Below are 19,679 nucleotides of genomic sequence, written 5' to 3' on the forward strand. Positions count from 1 at the left end.
TCACTAGCATTGTTGATTGTAAACTACATTTTTTTTCGTATATGCAGTATGGTTGCATTCCATGCATGTGTGTTCTACTGTCACTCCAGTCTAGTATAATACTGTAACAGTACTGTAACAGTACTCAAATGCCAGAGGAATGTCCTGTAACTTGTATTGCTCAGTTCATAGTATAGTTCCAGGTGATCTCCAGGTAAGTAGCAGTCACTCAATAATCATCGGTGACTCAGTAGCTCAGTCTGTTAAATGCTTTGTAAGCAGTACATTTTGCCACAAACAGTCCTGGGTTCAAATCCAGTGATATGTAGCACTAAATTTTCAGTATCAGTCACTTAATGCTCACATTTTCTCTCTCACCAGGAACACAACAAATATATGGATGAGGTAACCCATACTATGAGCAGATATTGTGTTTAGGTTTCACAGAATGTTAACATCAATACCAAGAATGTGTTTATCAACATTGTTGATATATAAATAAAGCTGAGTAACCCCAGTATGGCTGTATTCCTTGCATGTCTGTACCACATTGCTGCCGTCAATTATTACATCATTTGTAGATGTCCTCTGCAGTCACAGCTATTCGGTTCTCCACCCATGCCTGCCACCTAAGGCACGACGACTGTCTAGTTTACTTACTGAACACACACATGCCTCTCAAGTGTCATGATTTTTATAATGTAATTAAAACTGCCTAATCCATCTGTCACATAATTCGCAGATAAATTATTACCTGGAATGCAATGTATTTCCAAACTGGTTTACAGAATACCTGGGTAGTTATATAAATCCACATTATGTGAAACTGTGCTGGGTAGTGGTGTACCTGCATTTGTTACTGCTTGGTCCATACTGACCCATGCTTACAGCTTGAGAGGTATATATGTGCTACATCAGTTATAGGAGAATTGTAGTCACTGTATTCAATCCTGATACTACACTTGTAGAGAATATATTTCAGTGTTTTCAGGGATATAATCTGCAATATCAGTAATGGAATGTTTCTCTCTCCCCCCACCCCTTATCTTCATTTATTTATTACTGATATTTATTATTATGATTTAATATTAACATATTTTGTTAAACTAACTCTATTTTGGAAAATGTGGTGATTATTGTTATGTTAATATTGCAGCATATTAAAACATATTTGTTAAACTAACTGTTTTATTGGCCCTATGGTTTACTTTGTACTAGCATGCTGTTACCATACTGACTGTTAAGTTACTTAATGTTGTGTTACACATAATATACATTACTATGTATATGGATGAATAAATATGATGTTCAATTCTGTTAATACTAACACTGGTTTAGTTATTACTAACCATAACTTATTGCTATACTTCATTTACCACAGCATGTCATGTTAGGCTGGTTCCGGCTGATCCCCTACCTTGCCTCAACCGGCCATGTCACTGGGGTACCAGCATGTTTGGGACACAGACTGGTGGTGCCCCCTCTGATGCCCCTGCACAACCTGCAGTGTCAGGCAGTACCTCCCCAGGGGATGATGCTCGGCTGCCCTCTGTGAGTGGTGGTAGAGGGGGTGTTGTCACCCATGCAGAGCTGCCAGTCTTGGTGCTCTGGATAGTCCACCATGGTTGTGACTCCCACCAGTGCCAGATTGAGAACATGCTGGCCACCCTGGTGGGGCAGCCTCACCTTGGTGCCCAGCCTCTAGCACAGCCACTCTTGGTGCAGTGATGGAGCAGTGTCAATAGTCTCATGGGTGGGGATGTGAGTCACACTGCTGCTGTCTGGAGGCACATGGGACTGGGATTCCACAACACCCTCCTTATCCAAGGTGTTCATCCCCCTCATCTGTCACACACCACCCCTGTCTGCTGTCTTGTCTGTTGCAAATGCATCCTCACCTACCCAACTTACCTCCCCACATGTACCTATGTCCCTTCCCCAACATTCCACTCTCACCTTAAAAAATGGGCACCTGTCCCCCGCATAAAATTGTCCCATACATAGCTCTCCATTTCACACACATGTCCACTGTACACACATAATTCAGTCTAATTGGCTTGAAAACACAGTTATGCTATCCTCATCCCTCTCTTTGGGGTTTGAGAACTTAAATTAATCTACAAATCTGTCAAAGTGCACAGTTGTAGCTGTACAAGAAATAGATAGCTATGTTTTTTCCTACACCCTTCCTGCATATCCCTTCATGTCTTTCACTATTTTTTCCCCCTGCTTGCCCCCATTTCACCACTTTCCCATCTCCCCCTTTTTTCTTTATATTTTTTAGCGTGGCGCTGCATGACATGCCACATCATGTAGCTTCACTAAGCTCAGGTAAATAGAGCTATAATGACAATGTGTTTCTAACATTGTAAGACACGTACAAAATAAACAACTCTGCCATGTTTCAAACCCAAGCTTATCACACCTGCAGCACACTGCATTAACCCACCATGCCACACAACTCTTAATTCAAACAGATGGGTTGAAAAAAACATAGTAATTGCTTACAGTAATAAGGTGTGTTTCAGTGGAGCACTGCACAAACTGGAATAAAAAGTAATGGAATAAATGAGAGTGTACCTTGGACTCTGGTACAACAGTACACCAATAGACAGCCACAGACATGATAACAGAAGTAACTGAGCTCTACAATAACAGAGAAATGTGCCCTTTTATCAGCAACATGTAGAAAGTCACCTGCTGAGGCATTCATGGTAAAATACATATTTAGCTGGGACTAAAGCCATGCATATACTGATGGGTGTAGAAAATGTATGTCATAGCTTGTATGTGTGCACATATATTTTGCAACTATACCCACTGTAGCAGAGACTCAGTAGCTCAGATTATTAAATGCCTTGCATACAGTACACTTTGCCTCACACAGTCCTGGGTTCCAAACCAGTGTTGTTTTGCATTTCAATTACATTATTGTGAAGACAGCATTTAATGAATGACTCATGCACTCATTATCCACACAAAGCATTGCAAATGAATTAACTGCTTTTCACTGCTGGAAGTCACAGGCCTGCAGGTAGGGACACACATCCCATATCTGTATAGCATTACTATATGTCACCTAGTACTCTGTTATTGACAGAGTTGCCTAACATATGTACCTTAAACATATGCCATAATTGGATTGTAAAGGGTACTCTCACCCTGGCTCTGCCTCTACAACAAGGCTGGCACAGCTGACACAGATACACCTACAGCTTGTTATCCTCTAAAGTGTTCACACTCACTGCCTGTGTCTATTACCTGCAGCTGCAACCTATCATACACACAGCTCTTTGTAAAGGTTTCTGCTACAGACTTACCCTCTGCGATGATGTAGTCTGCTCACTCCAGTGATGTCCATCTGAACCTGCCTCTGTACCCACCCCCCTTAAACACCTTATCAATCCTAACTGCACACTTCTATCTGCTCCCAACCTATGTAACTTTGTCTAACTCTCTAGACCTTGTCTCACATTAACTTCTCTACCCTAAGCACATTATATAATTCTTATCTGCATAACGTAAGATTTTACGTCTGATGACAAAACTATTGTTAGTCCTGAATGATGTAGAATTCTGAATCTGACAGATGTAATGATTAGTTTACTGTAGTAAATCCTTGTTTTTTATGTATATGTTGCTTTGAATATTTTCTGTAAACTAGTTGTTGATTTCGTACTTATTTGTGTAAATTATAATCTGTAGAACCTGAGGAGCTTTTCTCCCTGAGCCTCTGCTGAAAAAAGGCTACTTAGCTCACTCGGACAAACCCGGTCAACAAATGTAAAATAAATAAATAAACAGCTAAGAAAGAGGTCCTGTTCTACGTGAAGGCCTTATATATTGCACAGTGGCTGCATGTCATTGGCTAATGATAGTGCAACTCAGCTGTTTTGGCTGCAATTAGCATATCAGAATAACAGATTGGTTTAGAGGCAATTACCTGCTAATGAGAATCATGTTAAAATGCAAGCAGCTGGCGATGGGCAAACATTCTGTATGAGAGACTTTTCTCACACAGAGCACACCTTTGTGAAGCAATACTAGTAGCACACTTCAATAGAGGAGTACTGCACTCCACCGGGTATATAACTATTTTTTGTGTATAACAGGATGGAGATGGGAGGATAGAGATATGGGAAATAGGGAGTACAGCAGTAAGCCTGTCTTAGACCTGTGGTAATGACATGTCATTGAAACCCTGCTGCCTTGCACAAACAGGGGACGCACAATATATCAGGGTTGCATTGTCTTTTGTTACTGTGGCACCCTGGTGTTGTTGGACTGTCCCAATATAGTGGTCATAATATCAGACTAATATTTGTCTGGCACTGATCTTATGACATATTATTGGGAGGCTGGCCTTAGGGGACATGCCACAGTGGACCAGAGTGTTGATTGTATGATCATACAGTAGAATCTCTCATGGCACCACATTGTCTTGGATCACACATTGCCTGTGCTGGAACATGTGGTTGGAGTTGGGTGCCAGACCCATGGATGTAGGTCAGCAACGCCATCTGCTTAGTGTCCATGTGGCCATGCACAGTTATGCTCCTGGTGTGGCAGTACATCCAGCACTACAGAGGGGAGTGTGCTGTCCACACCAAAATGTGACAGGCTATGGGCTCATTGTCCTGGATGGTTCCATGGGGGACACAGTCCCAGCAGACAGCAGTCACCATCAGGTACTAGTACCATGTCTGAACTTGGGCATGGTGGTGCCAGTGCAACTCCTGGCAGAGCCAGTTCCAGTGTTAATGGCTGGAGATGGTGAACTGTCAACTCTACCATGTATGGTCCAAAGCTGTCCAACATACACATGTGTAGTACTAACACTGAGCTTGACTGTGTACATTCACACACACCACTGTCACTTGCAAGTCACCAACAGACACACACACAGCACCTCTCCATGGTCCATCTAACCTGCTCTCCTTCCTGACTCACACACATTCTGTCAACCTTTTGGGCCAGCCTAAGCCTCCAGCACCCCCACAAAACAACCTGTGCAAGTGATGATACCTGTGCCACATCCCTGTCATCCTTCCCATCGATGCAGGGAAATGAAGCAATGTGTCTGATGCACAGGGTGACTATATCACTTGACATGTACTTGTGTAATGCAGTATTGTTTTGCTGTGCTACTTGTAGTTGTCACCAACATACACTGTATGCAGTCAATGGTCACTAGTACGCAACATACTTTTGTGGACCTTTTGTATGATGTTGTATTGGCAGTACTGTTACACAGTGACAGGTATGTCACGGACCTGTGTCTGTTTCTGTTTTAGGAGTCTGAGGGGGATAACCTATGGGCACACGGCAGCAGTGAAGTTGCACAGCATGGCATGGCAGCACAGTAGAAATATGACTTCAGCAAGGTACATCAGTATACGTGCATGACTCCATAGTTTGACATCTGTATGACAGTCGACCAGTGACAATGGTGGCAGTCAGCATACTCATGCAGTCATACTTTGTGATAAGGTATGGTACAGGGCAAGGTGTGACCTTGATGAAGTGCATATGCTGCCTATCTGTAGGGAGCAAGTAGATGGATGACTCACTGTAAGGATGTTAACCTACTATGTGACGTTAGTACTACATGCTTGTGGGAGACATTTATCAAGCAGGCATAAACACACCCTTGAAAACAGACCCTGCCTAATGGTACACAGAGCACCTCAGTGCACCTCAGCACATGCCACCTGTTTGACTGGTTCTGCGGCCATCATCATAACATACGGCATTTGCTTGAGTCTCTCTTGGACTGCAGCAATATGTGCTAGTACTGTACCTAGGGATATAACGATGTCTCAATTGTGAGAACTGTATGGCCACTATGCTAATTAAGTTCATATGTCCTATGGCTCCATAACATGATGTATACTGCTGTAACAGCCTCACACATAAACATGACCACATTCAGGCTAACACCACTTCCACTCACTGCATACAGGACAGCAAAGATACACATTTACTGCAAGTTGGCTGTATGTAGATTAGAACACTTACCTATGTACCAGTACAACCTACAGATCACACTACCTGATGCACACAATACAACTCATGTCTGCTAGTACCTTCAGTTTAGAACATATAATGCTTGTTGATATCAGCATACCTTGTTGTGGTCTGTCATTTGGGGGATCACATCACCCGCTACATATGAAATGATGCAAACATTTACCTATATCTAAGTTACAAAGGTCATCATGCATATGCCATATGGATACACACACACACACACACACACACACACACACACACACACACACACACACACACACACACACACACAAAATGTTGGGCAGAGGAGATTAGAACCCCTACCTATTTAGGCTTGTACATTATAGATCAAAGTACTTACTGCATGCACCACAGCTTATGTCTGATGCTACACTTTCAGCTGGTAGTTTTAAGGTAGCTGACTTCATCAGGCCTTGTAGAAGAGGGCAGTTTGGAAGCCAGTAGCAAGTTATGGGCTCAAAATGTGCAAAACCATTGCTGCTAGGTAGCCCATGAAGGCATGTGCATTGTTTTGCAGGAGTATATGCACACTGGTGTACTTCAAAACATTGAAATCTCATACTGTTGAAATTCATGACATTGAGACCATAACATCGAAAATTCAAAACAATGAAAACCCAAAACAAGAAACTTCAGAACATTAAAACTTAGCTTCATAACATTGAAAACTACATTGCACATGTAAATAAGAGTCACCCCACCTATAACAACACATAACTAACAAAATACTTTCTACTACATTTTTGCTGGGGGCAAGCCCCCTGCACCCCCCATGTGGGGAGCTCTGCCCCCACACCTACCCAGTAAATTAAATACACTAACTCTAAGATCGCACTACAGTGGAAAAAAGTTAATTTCCTAACCTTAGTGTATGGTGATCACAAAAACAGTGAGGTTAGGAAATTAACTTTTTTCCACTGTAGTGCAATTTTGGAGTTGGTATATTTAATTTACAGGGCTATGGAGCTGTGGGGGAAGAGCCCCCCACATGGGGAGTGCAGGGGGATTGCCACATTGCAAAAATGTAGTAAAAAGTGTGTTTGTTAGTTAGGTGTTATTATAGGTGTAGGGAATATTATTTACATGTGTGTTGTAGTTTTCAATGTTATGAAGCACACTTTCAATGTTCTGAGTTTTCATTGTTTTGAGTTTTCAGTGTTTTGGGATTCAATGTTTTGGTCTCAGTGTTTTGAATTTCAACGTTATGAAATTTCAGTTTTGAGTAGACCCATACACTCACATACATGCACCAAGTGGGCTGCAGTGGGATAAGAACCCCTACCTACCTAGGCTTATACACTATAGATCACACTATTTATCACATGCACCACAAGTTAAGTCTGTTGTGTATGTGATTGCAGGCACAGTACTTGTGCAGTAAACAAACTAGGCTTGTGATGAACAGCATCTGTGGTGTGCAGAGTGATATTGCATTGTACTACCATCTGCATCTAGTATCGTAGCAGTGAGATGACTGTTGTTATCCTAGCTATGTGTGCACAATTACTAGTATGGCCATATGTGGCTGCTTGCATTCAGATTGGCAACACTGTGAGCAGGGACAATGTGCCCTGTCCATACATGCGTTGACACCATTATACATTACACCACCTACTCACCTGCATCTGTCTGTGTGGTGACATCCAGCAGGCATGGGATTTGTAGGTAAGTGGATTATGTACTGTTGTTCTTATAGTTTGGATCCTCTGAGCAACATTATGGTTGTGTGATAGTGCAGTTTGCTCACCATTTTTAAGGTATGTCAGACAATGCAGACATCCATACACATGTCTTTTTATAACAGGCATGTATATATACATTACATGTAGTTGTGTGTGTGTGTAATATGTATATGTGTTATGCAAATATATGGGGGAGTCTATGTATCATTTTAATATATGTATATATGTATATATATATATATATATATATATATATATATATATATATATATATCAGTATATATCTATCTGACACTACATAGCAATAAATATAATATACATGTGAGACAGAGAAAGAGAGAGATATACTGACCAAAGGATATGTATATGTATATGTCTGTATGTATAGACAGTTATACATAACAGGTAATTTCAATGAAGGTTTAACGGAATTGCACTCATTTTTACTAAGTGTACAGGCATGCCCAGTGGGACTGTCAGTACTTAAGTGTACAGGCATGCCCAGGGGGACTGTTAGTGCTTATAATATGACTCCAGGCCACACCTACCTGCATTCCAGTCAGAGATTTTGCATATTACAGACATTAACATCCACTCCTGTTTCTGCAGTGCTGCACTTCACTCCAAATGTCCACAGCTTTCCCCAGCTCTCTGCTGTACTAAATATGTGACTGAGGTTGGTAATATTACACCACCAACAGACTAACAGTCTGCATACCTCTTCACTGTCCTGATTTTTACAGAATGTCCAGAGTATTACCTCATATGTTTGATCTGTTCCTCACACATTTGTGGACTTCTGGTGCTTTATTGAATGTTGACATCAATACATTCTACTCACTACAGACAAGCAATTGTGTGTCAGACTTTATATCCATCAGAAAATATGTACTACTGTAACACCTTTACTTCCAGCAACTGTATAGGTTTATGTGACCAATATTTAAACTCTGTCCCTATGTTTGGGCCTTTATCCCCCTAATCTTCATGGCTTTGTCCAGATTTCTTGCACTAAGAGGTTGGAAGGTATAACATTCTGTGAAAACACCAACATACTACTAACTTACATGCAAAAGATGCAAGTAATTCTAGATTAGCACCATCAACTCAATTGCCCATGCTAGCTTTCCTACTCTATTGAGCCACAGAGATCACTAGACATACAGGGGTCTTTCATCACTCAAGTCAACAGCATACATATGTACATTGCTATCCTCTGTGAAGAGAGACATACAATGTGTGAGCTCTGTCTATGTTACAGCCCTGAGATTGCCTGGTCCACTGATATAACATAGCTGATTTTCTGTTAAGGCAGTTATATGGGTGCACTGCTGTGTTGGGGTGGGGGAACAACAGCACATGATCAGCGTTGGTAGGCAGTAGTCCAAATGTCATGTCTGCTCACTGTTTAACATCTCCCTTGCCTGATTATGTGAATATTCCAACCATGAGCCCTAATGAAAATTAAGGAACACATACTATTGGATTGGGTATCAGTTTTCCCATGTTAACTCTGACCAAATAGCACACTATATTTCCTTGCATAACAGCAGCAGATCCATACAAACAATACCTTATAGTAATCCTTACAATTACTGTGTAGGTTAGAGACTTACCTTGAGAATACAGTAGTTGAGAGAACTGTAGTATAGGGCTGACTGTGTAATGCTAGTGGTACACAGCCAATTCATGAACAGGCACAGGTTGTGTGGATTGCCTGGCATCAGCTTTTTACTATATGTACGTGAGTAGAGGCAAAGTGTCAGTCCCTAGGGACCTAGGCTGTCAGTGAATGTGCTATGTGTTGTCTCTTAGCCAATGCCAGAGCATACTGGGCACACCTATGTCTGCCTACAGGGACATCATCAGGGGGATCCTCCTCCGAGTCCTCCTGTGAGTATGGCTGTGGTGACCTAGGCAATGGTGGGGAGATGTGTATCTCTTCCATATGCTGATCCTGCTGCAGCTGCTTCCACAGGATCATATTGTGCAGCATGGCACATACTGTGAGCAGATGTGCACATGTGGCTGGAGAGTAGTGCAGGGCTCCACCAAATATATAAAGGTACAGGAACAGTGACTTCAGCAACCCAAACACATACTCTATGATGTTCCTAGTTTGTGCATGTGCCTCATTATGGTGTTCTTCCATGGGTGTGTGTGCATTTCTGATGTGTATCATCATCCACGGTTCCAGTACATAGCCAGCATCCCCCAGTAAATGGCCATGTGGGATGTCTCCCATAGCAAACATCTGCTACAGTTGTGATGCGTGCCAGATATGCGAGTCATGATATCTGCCAGGGCTGCCAGCACACATTCATGATAATGCCCTGGGCATTGCACATGACCTGGCAGTTGATGGAGTAGTACCCCTTGCAGTTGATGCAGATTCTACCCTCCTCACCGGGTGGTGCTTTGATGTGTTCAAATGCAATCTATGGCACCCAGTACCTCAGGGTAGTGTGCTACATGGTAGAAGTGTTGCATACTGCTTTCCCTCACCTCAGGGGTGAGGGAAAATATATGTGCTCACTGGCATGTGGTAGCATGGCATCCAGGAACTGATTGACTACCCTGGATGCTAATGCCTGTGAGACCCCCATCATGTCCCCAGTTGGTCTTTGGAAGGTACCTGTGGCTATTATCATAAGGGCTACACATACCTTTGTTTCCACTAGGATGGGTTCCCCTCTGTTGGCTCTGGGCCTGAGTTGAGGGCGGCAGAGCTCAGTGAGTTCTTGTAGTATGTTTCTGTCCATCCTGTAGTGCTTTACAATCTCCAACTCATGTAGCTCCTGGAAGATTACCCTGGGCCTGAAACACTCTTCTCCTTCTCTAGTAGGCCTATTGTCAGCAGCAGCAGTGGCAGTATTGACTTCAGCATCTAATACATACAAATGTAACAGACCTGCAGCAGCCCCTAGCATTATTTCAGTTAAAAATCCCAAGTCTGTACCCCACTGGAGCAGAGTACAGGCATACCTCTCAACTGCACAGATTTTCACAGAATGTCCAGATTTTTGCCTCATATTTTCAGCCCGTTTTTCATAAAATTGTGGTTTCTGTCAAATTAATGGCAACTCTTTAAGGAATGAAGTTAGAAAATAATGACAGACATTTGAGTTTCAGACTTCATATCCTTCAGAAAAGTCATGCTAATGCAAAACCTGCTATTCTCAACTTTTTACATTTGTAAGAGCAATATTTAAAATTTTTTTTTGTCCCACATTTATTTATGTCTTTGTTCAGATTTCTTGCTCTGAGAGGTTGAGCGGTATGAGTATGGAGGAAAAATCAGATTGTAGGGTGTATGCATACTATATAATGCTCTTTTGTAGGTGCTGCCTGTGTGATTGGCTACCTCTGGTACATTGCACCTGCCTAATATATCACTGACATCATTTCATGGCCCTAGTTGAAGTTAAGCAAGGATCAACACTAATTAATACATCATTGGTCTTTTAGATACTGTGAGCACTGCGGTGTACCATGCAAATGAGCGTAGGTAAACACTGCTTAGCAGTCAGTGCAAAACCCCTCAAACTTCCATGTTCAGCACAGTGGTGCACAGTGCAAACACGCAGAAACACACACCCTGTAGATAAACAAAGCTTAGACATCAGTGCACACAAGTCCCCAGGCTTCCATGCTCAGCATGGCAGCATGCCATGCAAACAGGCACAGCTAAGCTCCAATCAGCTTAGAAGTTATTGTACACACCCTTTCCTGATGTCAGCTACCTCCTGTGTGAACACCAGCATGGTTCTCTGCCTACACGGAGGGGATATGTAGACACAGCTACGCCATTTTGCTATTCAGTAACTGCACCTCATTTGCATAAGGATTTGTGCTCACAACCTGGATGCTACATACTTCCAAGCCCTTCCATGTTAGCAAAAGCTCCAATGCACTATTGTAGATACTGAATGCAGGGTCCTCTAATACATTTCTGTCTCATGATATTAATATTTGATATTTCTGCATTTTTTTTAATAAGGCATGTTTGTGCTCTATGACATGCCATGCAAACATGCCAACATTATTTAAAAATATATTTATTTTAACATATTCACTGTAACTTTTGGAAAACACAGAGGATAGTTTTGCTCATATCTGTGCATGCTATGCTATTTATATCTATCTACCAACATTTTTATAGCCCCTTTTGTCTGTCTACAGTCCTGTACACAAAGTTTTTCCATGTGCACTATGGACACTGACATGGCATCTGCAGGGCTGCCTATCAGAGCAATGCATACCAACCATGGACCCCATAGAAATATGCATATCAGTTATGTCAGGAAGAACCTTGAAGGGTTTACAGTACTTTCCTATCAGAAGGGGTATGGATGCCCTATATTGTAGGACAAGGTGTGGAAAAGGTTGTCCTCTGATGGTCCAGAACTATTGTCTGTGTGTAAAGCACTGACATCTGACAGATAGATCTTACCAGAGTAAACCCCTGCCTATGATACTAGACTCACTACAGGCCTCTGTATTGACTGCCTGTGCCACAGCAGATATCAATGGAGACTGTCACAAATAACTGAAATGAAAGTGTGCAATAAGACAAGAGTTATGAATATAATATGAACAATTAGATTTAGTCAGAATGCAGAAAATGAGCTTCACATGTTACTGTCCAGTGTCCACACAACAGTGAGCAGTACAATATCAATGCTTCTTTCATAATGAAGCTGTTTCCATTGTGTAGTGCACACACTGCCCCAGAAGTAAACCACAGTCTATATGTGTAGGTATGCTATACAAGCCAGTAATTAATGTATGTGCACAGCAGCACTCACAGGATGGCATGCCCTGAATAACCATTTCACTGCCATACAATCACATCCTGTGATGTTATATCACCGTCCAACATAAAATGGATAATAGTAACAAGATGCAAAGGTGTTTGTGTATTCTCAATACAATCATATAATATTGTCCTTTCAAGAACTAAACTACAAGCTATGCAACTCTACTGACAAATGACATGTGGGTGAACCACAAGTACCACAGTGGAAGTCTTAAAACACATGTGACACTCCACTATACTAACGTATTGCATCATATGTATGTGTGGTAAACAATCACTTTGATATAAAAGGGATGGGGAGGCCTCACCCGCTGTAAATGTACACATTATAACTGTGGTAGATGCATTACATTGTCAGGCTATGCAATTCTAACAGTCATTGAATGTGGATTTTGAACACCTGAACATTTCACTACTGAAAATACATTATGGTGTAGTGAATGAATGAGCCACAGCATAAGTGTCACCACAATTGTGAGATATGTCGGCATATCAAGGCCTTACATCATGTCATTTATGCAAGGGATATGTGTGCCTTTAACTGTTCTACTGAAGTAACAACATACAGTACAGAATGTTGTCTCAGTCTCTCATGTCAGAGGATAATGCTTACCACTCCGTTATATAAGGAAAATATAATCACGTCACCATTACTAATATTAAAACCATTGTTATGTGAGAAATTATCATAGCTTTTTTTAAGAGGAATCACCATCTATATGGGTACACATTCCATGTGCTAGACAACCATATTAGAGACATGTACAACCACAGTAAGACTGATACAACATACACTGAGCAGTAATGGTTGGATTTGGACTAACTATATAACATCACAAGCTACAGATTAGTGCTTGAATTTCAAGTGCCACACAACCTGTTCTGGTACAACTGGGAGAGTGTACGGTTGAATTGATGACACCATACTGTTTATTAGCTGGATGCTTAAGCTAAAAAGTGGTTGAAGTGCGCAATAACAATGCACAGCTACACATTATATATGTATTTGAAGAGACGTCTGTACAGTATGAGGGTAAAAGGTACACTCACAGCTAGCCTCGAATTGGTCTATGTTAGTTCACCAAAATATATTTTCAGTGAACACCTATTCATTGATACGTAATCAGCAAAAATCACTTCCACGCTTCATGGAATTTTCCCAGGGTAATGAAGTAGTTGGCCAACTACACAACTTTGCCCTTTTCCCCCACTGTAGTCAATCTCGGAGTTGGTATATATTGTGGGGTGTGGGGTGCAAAGCCCCTCATTTGGGTTGGTTTGATTTAGTTAGTTATGCTTTCCATTGTGCTGTGGGGCAGTTGTTTCATTGCCCTTGGAAAATTCCATGAATCGAGGAAGTGATTTTCACTGATTATGTGTCAATGAATAGCTGTTCGCTGAAAATATCTTTCAGCAAACTAATATAGACCCCTCCTCAAACATCTTACATATGTAGTTACACAATGTATACAGCACAGCAGCAAATTCACACAACACAGGAGAATTCACACTCAGTATGTGAGATAGTACAGTTATGTATGGCAGCATTATATCATTATTGTGTGGCCAAAAATTTATTTCCCCTGTGAATGCCAGGATTTGGTAATCTAACACTGAGTCACTGTAAATCCGTCTCATTGGGTGATTGAGAGGTGGCCAACAGTATATGATAGCAATCACAGTCACACTATCTATGTAGGGATGGGCTCAAACCACCTACTTATCTAGTGACACCATCTATACAGCACATTATCAACAGCCAGGGGCATAGAGGAATACTGAGTAGAAGTAAGGCATACAGTATCTATGAAGAGATAATTTCAGCAGTGTATTGCCAAAGACACGTGTCTGGTAAAATAACTTTTACAGCTATCTGGGGATGTAAAAGTTGCCACTGCAAAGGTGTGTGAACCAATCCTGAATTTATTTATAGTCACACATACACTTGTAGAAGTTAAGCATAATGTAAGAAATGCAAGTGCTGCAGGAGAAGTCAGACATTTAAAGTGCAACAGTTAACTTTAGAAAAAAATCACCTCAGCAGTATGTTGCAAAGAAGTTGTAGGTGGTAAGGGGATGGTGAAGTTATCTAGCAGTGTAAAATGTTTTTCAAGAGTGGAAATTGATTGAGTATAACTGTGTTGGAAAACAAGTTCACCTAACTCTGAAAACCCTCATCACACATGCACATGCACAGCCACAGCCACACACACACACACACACACACACACACACACACACACACACACACACACACACACACACACACACACACACACACACACTTCACATATTGAGCCTTGAAACTATTACCTATCTAGTTACACAATATAGAGAGAGAATAGCATTAGTCACAAGCACCACAGGAGAAATCTGACTCTTAAGGGGAGAGAGAGAGTGCACTTTTGTCAAGAAGACCTCATCACTGTGTTTCAAAGAGAATGTTTCTGTAAAAAGTGGAATCAGTGATTTGTGTTCAGAGTTAAATGTATTCTTTTCATATGAAGTGGATACAGCAAAAAGTGTAACATACAAAAGTTTCCCGTGTTGTGCCTTGAACCTCCTACATATCCAGTTACACATTCTAGAAAGCACACTATTGGTGCAAGTGCCACAGGATAAGTTTGACTCTTAAGGGGAGAGTGTACATTTGTCAGGATGACCTCATCGCTGTGTTTCAGAGAGGATGTTTCTATACAAAGTGAGATAAGTGAGCTGTGTACAAATTTAAATGCATTCTTCTCAGGGGAAGCAGATATAGCACCAAGTGTTACACAAACACACACACACACACACACACACACACACACACACACACACACACACACACACACACACACACACACAAACATACACATGCACTCATGTTTCCCATGTTGAGCATTTGACCTCCTATCTATCTAGTTATACAATCTAGACAGCACTGTATTCGTTACAAGCACCACGGCTGGAGAAGTCTGACTCTTAGGGAGAAAGTGCATGTTTTCCAGGCTGACCTCAAACTGTGCTTTAGAGATTTTGTTTCTGTAAAAAGTGGGATAAGAGAGTTTTCTGCAAATTTAACTGCATTCTCTTCAGCAAAAGTAGATACAGCACCAAGTATTTTCACAAACACACACAGACACACATACACACACACACACACACACACACACACACACACACACACACACACAAACAAAAGTATCCCATGTTGAGCACCACACGTCCTACCTCTCTAGTTTAATCAAGAGAGCACTTTATTATTCACAAGCAACACATGAGAAGACTGACTTTAAGGATTTGAAAAATCACATTTAAGGATTTGAAAAATCATATTTGTACTTCTGCGGTAGCGTTGTCGCCTCACAGTTAGACGTTGCCCGTTCGATTCTCAGTTAGAGCGTCTTCTGTGTGGCAACATGCATGAACAGGCGTTCCTTCATTGAAGGTTGTGCATTAGGCCTGGCAAGCCAGCACGTAAAACTCTACTGCCAATCATTAGCGGACCGGAGTTCTGCTGTGGCGACCCCTAACCGGGAAAAAGCCAAAAGACACAAAACTTCTTGAAAATCCACAGTATGGAACAGATGATGCTGTGCATCACAGGTTGTTCATCAAATGCATGTGTGCACAGGACAATGTACCATAACTATGATTGTCCCATGTAATTGTATATTTCTCTACTAACATTTAGATATTGTTCTTGCATGTGCATTCTTTCATATTAATGCCATAGAAATTCACTGTTGTAAACCCGTGGACTATCAATTTAACTTTCCTGTCACTTCATGCCGGGATAATTGCAAATTTGTATTGTCTCACATTTACACAATATGCATTGACAAGGCAAGAATGCAAGTCATACATAGCACAGTGCACTACATAATAACAGTGATGGATTGTGTAAAAATGGTTTAACCAAACTTGTAACACAGTTGCAAGTGTAAACACTGTAGAGCAGACATACATTGACTGAATTGAGCCAACATGAGTTTGAAATATATATGAACTGTTGACAAAATTAATAAATGCATGCAAATGTTGTGCATCATAAAACAATAATTATTTCATTTTTTTATGTTACTGCCAAACTGAATTGTGCTGCTAATGGCAAAGTATTAGCACATGTGTAATCATATTGTAAAGTGTTGAACTTAGAATGAGAATTAACAATACTCTACATTGTTCTGTGTCAACTTTCATGCAAAGATCAATACAAGACAGGCTTCACAATAGCGAGCAATCATATTAATATAGAAGCAGGATAATGATGTGTCAAGGAAACATGTAGCCAACATTTGCAGCCACAGAAGTCAGACAAAACATTCTGAATTTTTTTTTCATTCATCTGGATTTGAACATTTAGAGCATTCCAAGAAAAATATTTATACCTCAGTATTATCTAAGCACACTACATAGGAAGTCATACTTCTGATAGTTAACATTTGATAACATATTTCAGCAAATGTGAATGTATATATTCATCATAATTTTCCTATCAATCACTGTAATCTGTGCATCCAACTCTTCAGTTTGTTGAAAAGTACATTAAACTGAGTAAGTACAGCTAAGTATAGGGCCATGAAGTGCAACAGATTAATGTGGCCAAAGGCAATAAAATCACAAGCCACTGCCATAATCAGTGTAATTCTATTTAGCCTTAGTTGCACCAGGCATTGTACAAATGCAGATGTGAAGAACCATGATACAGAAGGGAGAAAATACATCAATAGGGTGAGACAGAGGCAGCAACAAAGTGGCTTATGACAGAAGAAGCTTAATGGTGGCTTGTAACACTATGTATCCAACAGGTATGTGTAAAATAGTGCTAAAAAAGTCAGTAGCTCTTAGCTAATGGATGCATTAGAACCCTTGGAACTACTTAAAAATATTTATATACATGTGAGTATTAGCTCATTACACCACAAAGGAATTACTACATCACAACATTTAAATAACCAGTTGAAAAAGAGTGACAACTTAATGAAGCAGAATGGGTCAACAGAGAGAGATGGGGACAGATGCAGAGTGAAATATCAACAATATGCTTTGTAGGACATGTAGGAACATCTGTATGGTGTGTCACTCTTACTTATTACATCATCATTAATCTGTCATGCTCTGTACAATAAAGTGCTTGCTATAGGGAGGAATAAGGGGTAGGAGAGAGTAACAAACTAGAAGACATAATCAAGATAAGGTTGGCTTAATGGTTTTCCCTGTTGGGGCTGAAATGCTTTTGCAAATGATGGGCGAGACTCAATAAATCCTACACTAAGTTTACACAATATGTATTCAAGAACATTCTTATCACATTTTTTTTGTTTTCTGGTCACTCAGAAAGATTTAACCTTTATGATTCCTTGTCAATATGTAAAGCTGCAAAAATACCAGTAGGAAAACTAAAATTAGGAGGAAGACGGTGTGACTTATGCCTGTGTTGTCTGTTCATGCAGAACAGTGTTCACTTAGTGTACATTTAGTGTAGGTGTTATTGAATCCCGAGGGATGTCTTGCAGCACTATTCAAAAGGTATGCTTATAAAATGTTGTATATGGACAGAAATATGAACTTTTTCAGCTAAATATATGATATGAATATAAACTCTCATGAATTAGTAAATTGAACTACAGCCATAGTTGAACTCATAACACTATGCAAAAGCATCAGTCTAGCAACAGTTTAATTATGTCAACAATCCACATAGAAACTCCTATATTATTACATCCAGCAACCCAAGAACTATTACATTAACTGTTTCACACTACAGCCTTTATTCTGCCTTTACTCTGTATTCCCATTGCAAAGTGAATTTAAGCACATCTGTGTAAAAATGCATGAATGCGGGTCGAATTCAACTCATCAGCTTTCATCACTCAGCACTGTTCTGCTGCACCACCCTCTGTGCAAATGCTAAGGTCACAAACTGAAGGCTCTACCATGGGCCAGTCCTGGCTATGTGTGTTATGTGTGAATCTATTAGTTCACAAGATTAAACGTGTGAAAAGGGGGTGGATAGGACAATGGTTAAAATGGGTTTGTTAAGCAAAGGGTAGGACATGAGTAAATAATATAGAAATTTGCAGGAGGGTCATGGGAGAAGATCATAGCTATCCACTTCTTCACAACTGTGTTTGTGCACAGCCAAGTGGAGAGCAAATGCAAATTAAAATAACAATACATATTGTGAATTATTGCAATGTGATCTCTAAACAGGATTTGAACAATGCATCATATTCCTTATTTCAGTCAATCCACTTCATTTACAACTTTGGCCAAAGATATGGACATCTGTCAGGTGCTTTCTGCTGCAGTAGTTAATATCCACAGTACTGACGTCCGCACACCAATGCTAGGCATATTTGCACTACATAAGGCAGCCTAAACTAATTTTTAAACTTTTTCCCTTCGGCTGTGAATCATATCTATGCACTGCTAGGTGGAGATCAAATGGGAATGGCATTAGAAAAAAAAATATGATAGGAAAAAAAAGCTGAAAGTAAATTAAATGCAAACAATTGGTATATGTAGCTTTGACCAAAGCAAGAAATGCATTCAAGTGACACATTTATCCTTCTCACATCTCCTTGCAACATTAGAAATGTATTCTGTATAACTCATTATCGGACTTGTAGTCAATGACAATGTGAAAGTGGACACACAGCAGCCCGCACATTATCAAAAATATTGACAATATTTGATTTTTAAACAACATAATGATATCACAAAATGTGGTTAAATATGCATTCAGACCATCTTCTGTACAATTATCATTTAAGTTGATTCAAACCATGATTCAGCAGCCTTTTTTCCTCTTAGTTCACTGCACTTAAACCTTGTGCTACAGAGAAAGTTACCTGACAAGTGTATTTTCTTCATTGAGACTATCTAGAGTGCTAATGGCTGCAAAATGCAGCTAGGATGGTTTGCCATACATAAGACAGCCTAAACTAAAATTTTAATTTTCACACAATTAATATTAATAAAACTGTGGTGGTGGTGCTGCGGTAGCATTGTTGCCTCACAGTAAGACGTTGTCCTGTTCATTTCTCAGCTAGAGTGTCTTATGTGTGGAGACATGTGTGAATGGGCATACCTTCATTGAAGGTTGTGCGTCAGGGCCGGCAACTCGGCACGTAAAAATCTACTGCCAATCATTAGTGGACCGGATTTCCACTGTAGCG

The sequence above is a fragment of the Protopterus annectens genome, chromosome 5.part0 (assembly GCF_019279795.1).
Source record: "Protopterus annectens isolate FY-2018-M chromosome 5.part0, PAN1.0, whole genome shotgun sequence".
NCBI classification, from domain to species: Eukaryota; Metazoa; Chordata; order Ceratodontiformes; family Protopteridae; genus Protopterus; species Protopterus annectens.